Below are 7251 nucleotides of genomic sequence, written 5' to 3'. Positions count from 1 at the left end.
CAAGCTTTGGGCTTAAAAACTTGAAGTTCAAATCCAAACTCTGTACTTAAGTAGGTAAGCCCCTTAATATCACTCAGCCTTGGCTTTCTCACCTGTGAAACTGGGATGATGATGATGATGATAATAATAATAATATTATTATTATTATATTATGATAATATAATAATATAATAATAATAATTATTATTATTATTATCCATACCATCTGGCATGGGCATGAGGTTTTTAAACCATTTTTAAAACTTACCATTTTGACCATTTTTATTAGATTGGTGTAAAAGTAATTGCAGTTTTTCAAAAACCGTGATTACTTTCACACCAATCAAATAAGTGTACAGTACAGTAGCGCTAAGTACATTTACATTGTTGTGCAAGCATCACCACCATCTACCTCGACATTCTCATCATCCAAAACACAAACTCTGTGCCATTAAACACTGACTCCCCATTCATCCCTCCCCCCCAGCTTCTGGCAACCGCCATTCTACTTTCTCATCTCTGTGAACCGCTATTCTACTTTTCTCATCTCTATGAATTTGGCTGCTGTAGGTACCTCCTGTGAGTGGAATGATACAGTATTTGTTCTTTCCTGAGCGTGGTATATTCAAGGTTCATCCATGTTGTAGCATATGTCAGAATTTCCTTCCTTTTTGAGGCTGAATAATATTTCATTGCGTGCATATACCGCATTTTGTTTATTCTTTTATCTGTCAATGGACATTTGGGTTGTTTCCACCTTTTGGCTATTGTAAATAAGGTTGCTATGAACACGAGTCTACTATTTGAGTCCCTGCTTTCAGTTCTTTGAGTATATACCTAGGGCTGGAATTGCTGGATCACACAGTAATTCTGTTTAATTTTTGGAGGAACCACCATACTGTTTTGAGTTTATAGTGAGAAATTAGAACAAAACACTTGGAATGTTTCTGAACTTTGCACTCAAGCTTGGCATAGAAATAAAACTGCTTTGCCTTCCAGACGCCAGGGCCTCTTCTCCTGTCCAAACTGACTTTACAGGTAATGGTATTTTTATAATTACTATCTAAATACTATTGTAATATAATGGTATCTTAATAATTACTATTAAGTAATCCCCTTTCTACAAATTAGTGGAGAGGTACTTCCAAGTCATGGCTCCTAGTTAGACCATGAAATACTTGTTCCCATGGACTCATTATATTTTCTGGCTGAGTCATTAAACTAGGCCTCATTCACAAATAATGTAACCAAATGATAATAAGATGTACCCATAACCCTTTTGGCCTCATCCTGATAGTTAACTTTTTCTGGAGTAGGTCTAAATGTGTCCTGGCCGCAGTGAGTGAAGCATTGCTGCAGGGATTGCATGTTTAGAAAATGTGGGAGGCAGGAGAGGACACATGGTTTTAGGTGCTGCCAGAAAACTCCTTCCAACATCCAGAATTTCTCACCCTAAAGCAGTGATATGGTTTGGCTGTGTCCTCACCCAAATCTCATCTTGAATTTTGGCTCCCATAATTCCCACGTGTTGTGGGAGGGACCCAGTGGGAAATAATTGAACCATGGGGGCAGTTTCCCCCATACTGTTCTCATGGTAGTGAGTAAGTCTCACGAGATCTGATGGTTTTATAAGGGGTTTCCCCTTTCACTTGGCCCTCATTCTCTCTTGCCTACCACCATGTAAGACCTGCCTTTCGCCTTTTGCCATGATTGTGAGGCCTCCCCAGCCACATGGAACTGTGAGTCCATTAAGCTTCTTTTCCTTTATAAATTACCTTGTCTCTGGTATGTCTTTATCAGCAGCATGAAAATGGACTAATAGAAGTAGGGAGAACATTCTTCCAGTGGGTAACCTAGAAAGAGAATTGGATGTTTATACTAAAGGTGTCTCTTTGGGACTTTTCTGTCATTTTACATTTTTAGCCTTTTTTTTTTTTTTTTTTTTTTTTTTTCTCAGGGCTTCATCCTGGGTTCTTTTCTCTCTCTAAAAATCACGTCCCTGGCTGGTCACAGTGGCTCACGCCTGTAATGCTAGCACTTTGGGAGGCCAAGGCAGGCAAATCACTTGAGGTCAGGAGTTTGAAACCAGCCTGGCCAACATGGTGAAACCCTGTTTCTACTAAAAATACAAAAATTAGCCAGCTATGGTGGCACATACCTGTAATCCCAGCTACTCGGGAGGCTGAGACAGGAGAATCGTTTGAACCCAGGTGGCAGAGTTTGCAGTGAGCCAAGATCACGCCATTGCACTCCAGCGTGGGTGACAGAGCAAGACTCCATCTCAAAAAAAAAAAAAGATTAAAAATACAAATAAATAAAAATCACATCCTCCTGTGGCTTTATATACCATCTCTATTTACTGCCCATTCTCAATTTTCCACCTCCAGCCCAGCATCTGTCCTGAGCTCTTTTATTTATTCTTATATTTTTTTTGACAAATTTTATTGAGTCCTTGCTATGGGATACATCAGTGAATAAAATAGACAGAATTCCTGGAGGGCTTACATTCTAACAGGAGGAGACTGTATTAGTCCATTTTCATACTGCTATGAAGAAATACCTAAGACTGGATAATTTATAAAGAAAAAGAGGTTTAATGGACTCACAGTTCCACATGTCTGGAGAGGCCTCACAATCATGATGGAAGGCGAGGAAGAGCAAGTCACATCTTACGTAGATGGCAGCAGGCAAAGAGAGAGAGAGCTTGTGCAGGGGAACTCCTCTTTTTAAAACCATCAGATTTCGTGAGACGTATTCACTGTCACCAGAACAGCACGGGAAAGACTTGCCCCCATGATGCAATTACCTCCCACTGAGTCCCTCCCACAACACGTGGGAATTCACGAGATTTGGGAGGGGACACAACTAAACCACATTAAAGACTAAGTAAATAAGTAAACATAATAAGCCTGAAGATGACATCGTGTGTTAGAAGGTGAGATGGGTTCTGGAAAAGAAGTAACACAGGATAGGGAAGCTGGACCATGATGAGGATGAGAGGGTTGGGTTGCAATTATGGCTAACTGTGAATAATTTTAAGTGTTATTCTATGTGTAATATCTTCCTTCTTAGATGCTTAGCTGCACTGGGGCTTACATTCTGTCCTGAGGCACAGAGGATGTTCTTTTTAATGAGATGTATGATTGAGTGAGTAAAGGAGGTAATGAAGAAACAGGCACGCAGGAAGACAGAGGCAGAATGGCCTGGACCTGCACCCAGGCTGTGGGATAGAGTGGGGAAATGGATTTCAAAAACATTTTCTGCAGGAACAGGCAGAGGCATTTGTCAATCAAATTGACTTGATGGACCTTGGTACAGTACAGCAACAAGTCGTACCAACACTGAGGTTTCTGACTTGGAAGATGTGTGCCACGTGGCCGTGTTGCTGTTCTGGGAAAGCTAGATGCCAGAAGCTCATAGCCTTCTCTGTGTTTCATTTGCATAGGCAGTGGGATTTCTATTCTGAAAACATACCATTAACGAAGAATTTTTCCAATCCCATCTTGGTTTAAAAGTAAGCTCCTCTCCCATCTCCTAAACCTCCAATTCATTTAGCTTTCTCTGCACCAATGATTCTTTACTTGTGACAAGAAATAGAGGAGCACTTCACAGAAATAGGAAAACACTGCCAACTCTGATTGCATCCACCTCACCTCTTCCTGCAGTTTTTCATCTTTTTATACTCTTGATCCAGAAATATACAACTGCCAGCCATGCTAGTAATCCAACTCTACACAGATATGGACCTCTTGCTTTTTTGCTTTCTCATTCTTCCCTCATTCTGTACTTTTAAAGTTATAATTCCCACGCCATCGTTTTTTAAAAGCTTGTTTCTCTGAGTGGCTTACTTGAATTAAATGCACCCTGTGATTTTTTCGTGAAAGATGCCAAGTTCTGAATATCCCCTAGCTTATAAGCAAGTGATTTTTCCCAGCAGTGCACACATGCATCGGCAGTAAGTAGCTCCCCGGTGAACATTTTCTGACAGCAGCCCCTGTAATTGCACCCCACTTAGCTGGAGGCAAATGTAAGCAGAAGTGGCCAAGGGAGCTGCAGCTCTCGTGTTCTGAGCAGAGCAAAGATGGAAGGGTTCAGATAGAGGCATGGTGTTATTTCTGAGATTAATCATGGGGCTTTTCCATTTGAGACAAGATTAAGTGAGGATTTCCTCCTCTGTTAGATGAGTTTCCACTGGGATTTTTTACAGCCCCCTCTGGCCCATCTGTCATTCTGTCATCCAAAATTGACATTTTGACTATTTACACACAGAACTAAAGAACTCACCCATATTAAATGTTGGTTCTACATTTCCTTTGGCTCATTAGTGGCATTTTTCTATGGCAGTTTTACATTTCTCTGGAAAATAAAATCAAAGACTAAGTAACACTGTAAGAAACATACATAAGGACCAACTTTAAGATCCTAGGATTTACCCTTTGGAATTTGAGTGTACTTTAATCTTGCATTTTGAGTGGAAGGAGATAGGAGAGCACAGTTTCATGGTTTGCTGACTTGACTCACAACTCCTATCTATGAGGCTGAGCTGTTGATCACAGCCTGGGGGGTGAGGGAGGGGGTGACTGAAAGGTCATGGGAACTCCAGGAGCAGGGACAGTGCTACCTAGGAGGTGAACCCAGAGCTAATGGGCATTCAGGAATAGCCTTCAGTTTCTGGACACGCTGCATTGAATTATTGAAAGCACTCCAGCTTTGGAGTCAGACAGACCTGAATTTGAAGTCTGACCCTGTATTTACTGCCTTTATTATCTGGCCTGGTTCAAATGACTCAGCCTTGGTGTCTGCTTTTATAAAATGAGAAGATTACACAGATTAAATGAGTTCATCTATGTAGGTGCTTAATAAAAGAGCTTGACAGGCATCCGTACTCTGGTCAGTGTTAGTTCCTGTTTGTCCCAGGCCCCAGGCGGTATGACAGTGGCGTCATCTTAGAAGGGCACTGGAGTATTAGCGTAATACCGAGATGATAAATCAGATATGAAAAGAACTTGTTAGGGATCCCAGCTGTGTTGTGATACAGAGCTTATCCCAATGGCAGTTGGGGCCATTAACAAAGGGGAGCTGGTGCCCAGTGTGGGCTGTCTGTGTCCCCATGCAGTGACTTGGAGAGAGGAATCTGGTGGCCACAGTGGGGCATCTCATCCTGGGCTGGCTTATTGGGGAAGAGCAGTGGTCAGGACTGAGACACTGAAGGGGGCCAGGTGCCAAGCCCTGTAAGACGAGGTCTGTGAGATGAAGCTCAGAGCCAGAGGGGCCACAGAGAGAGGCGTGGGCTGAGCCCAGAGTGGGCAAGGAGGGCAAAGCACCACGGAGGGACAAGGGCAGGGCCTCCTTCCTATCGTCACACTTTCATGTCCTAAATCTCTTCTGGGTCTGCACATGTAGCTGGCACTGAGGTCATTGTGAACAAGATAGACTCATATTTCATCGGCTAAAAACAGAGGAGAAAATAAATAGAAGACTTAATTCTAGCGTTTGAGAGTGTTTGCCACTTTGCAAAAACAAACAGCATCTCTAACAAGTAGTTTCTAAGTGCTGTGGTTTGCTCTTCATTGATCCTACACCAGCTTCCTCTGCTTTAAATGCACTGTCTTCATACCTCATTCAGGACCCTCCACGACTTGGAGTTCCTCCTCCAAATCGGGGCTCATTAGCGTATCTCAACCATTTAGACCTTATCCAAGCAGGTATTCTCAAACCAACAGTGACTTGTCAACAGTAGAATCAGCTCCTCTCACCTGCTTCCAGGTACTTCCTCCTAGAGGTTGCCTTCTTCTGGCCTGACTTCCATTGTTGCAAAATAAAAGATGGACCTGGGTATTCTTTACTATATACCTATACGTATATTTACTGTCGCCATCTCCCAGGTGCATTTCCCTGCCCTGGGACACTGCTTAGCTGGGACCCTTCCTTTGTCTCATCAACCTACTGGACCAGGTTCTCATTCTTTCCTTGCCCTTGGTCTTGCCCTGTTCAAATCCATTTTCCCACTCTACAGCCCTGGTCATCTTTCCAAAATGTACACATGACCATGTCAGTCCTTTATTGAAAACTTGCAGTGGCTTCGTGTTGCCTTCAGAATGGAGTCCAAACTCCCTAATGCCACCACGTGGGGAATGGAAAGGCTATATGCTGTATGGGCAGAGGACTTTGGTGCCTCGGAGCAAGATGTCATCACCATCTTCTGCTACCTTCCCAGAATAGTTTCCCGTGGTTGTAATGCCTGAGCTGGATTTTAATGAATGAAACAGAGTTCACCTGGCAGGCACAGAATGCGAAAGGCATCCCAGGTAGAGCAAATAAAAAATCATGGCATAGTTACAGCATGATCAACAATCCAGTGTTGTTGGAACTTAACGTGAAGGAGGGAGTGGCCTTATTTGATCTCAAAAGGAGTTTGGATTTTATTTTATAAGAGATGGGGAATCATTGAAAGGTCATCAACTGGGAATAATTTATATTTTAGAAAGAGGAGGTTGGCAAAGAGACTGAAGGAAGGAAGGTAACGTTCACTGAATACCTACTGACATGTCAGGGACTCTGCTGGATGTTTTAGGTTATTTCTTTTCATTTTTACCAGAACCCATTTTGCAGATGAGGAGAAAACTTAGATTCAAAAATATTCTGAAATTTTTCTGAGACCACCTAGCTTATAGTAGTGGATCCACATGCTTTCCACTAGGCAGATGGCTCCAGGGGGCCAGGGTGGCCTCAAGAGTCCATGGGCCACTGGGCACTGCAGGTTGAGGGCTCACGGTCTTGTCCCTCTCCTGCAGGTACTCTTTCCCTGAAGCCACCTCTACTCAGCACTATGTAGGACCAGCACTGAAAAGAATTTTTAGGAGTTTTCTATTGCTGCCTAATTAATTAGCACACACTTAGCCGCTAAAAACACCTATTGAGTAGCTCACATATAGAAGAGCTGAGTTCTCTGCTCAGGCTCTCAAAGGCTGGAATCAAGGCATTCAATGGAATGAGTTCTCATCTTCAGGCTCTGGGGAATAATCCACTTCTCAGCTCATTCAGATCATTGGGAGGATTCACATCCTTGCGGTTGTAGGACTGAGGTACCCTTTGCTTGCCCAGCAGCTAGAGGCTGCCTGCATTCCTTGCTATGTGGTCCCCCGCCTTCAAGCCAGCGACAGTGTGTTGAATTCTTCTTGTGCTTTGAATCTTCAACTTTCTCTTCTGCCTCCAGGAGGAAAAAAAAAAAATGCTCTGCTTTTCAAGGGCTCATGTGGTTAGGTCATCTAC

General features: G+C 42.9%; 1 protein-coding gene across 6 annotated transcripts in view; it reads left to right on the top strand.

Moving 5' to 3' along the window:
• Positions 1-7251, top strand: part of MTUS2 (microtubule associated scaffold protein 2) — a 701667-nt gene that overhangs the window by 451188 nt on the left and 243228 nt on the right. The window lies entirely within an intron of this gene.

This window comes from Hylobates moloch, unplaced genomic scaffold (genome assembly GCF_009828535.3).
Source record: "Hylobates moloch isolate HMO894 unplaced genomic scaffold, HMol_V3 SCAFFOLD_4, whole genome shotgun sequence".
Lineage (NCBI taxonomy): Eukaryota > Metazoa > Chordata > Mammalia > Primates > Hylobatidae > Hylobates > Hylobates moloch.
The sequence above is the reverse complement of the archived record's forward strand: the minus strand, read 5'-3'. Positions and strand labels throughout refer to the sequence as shown.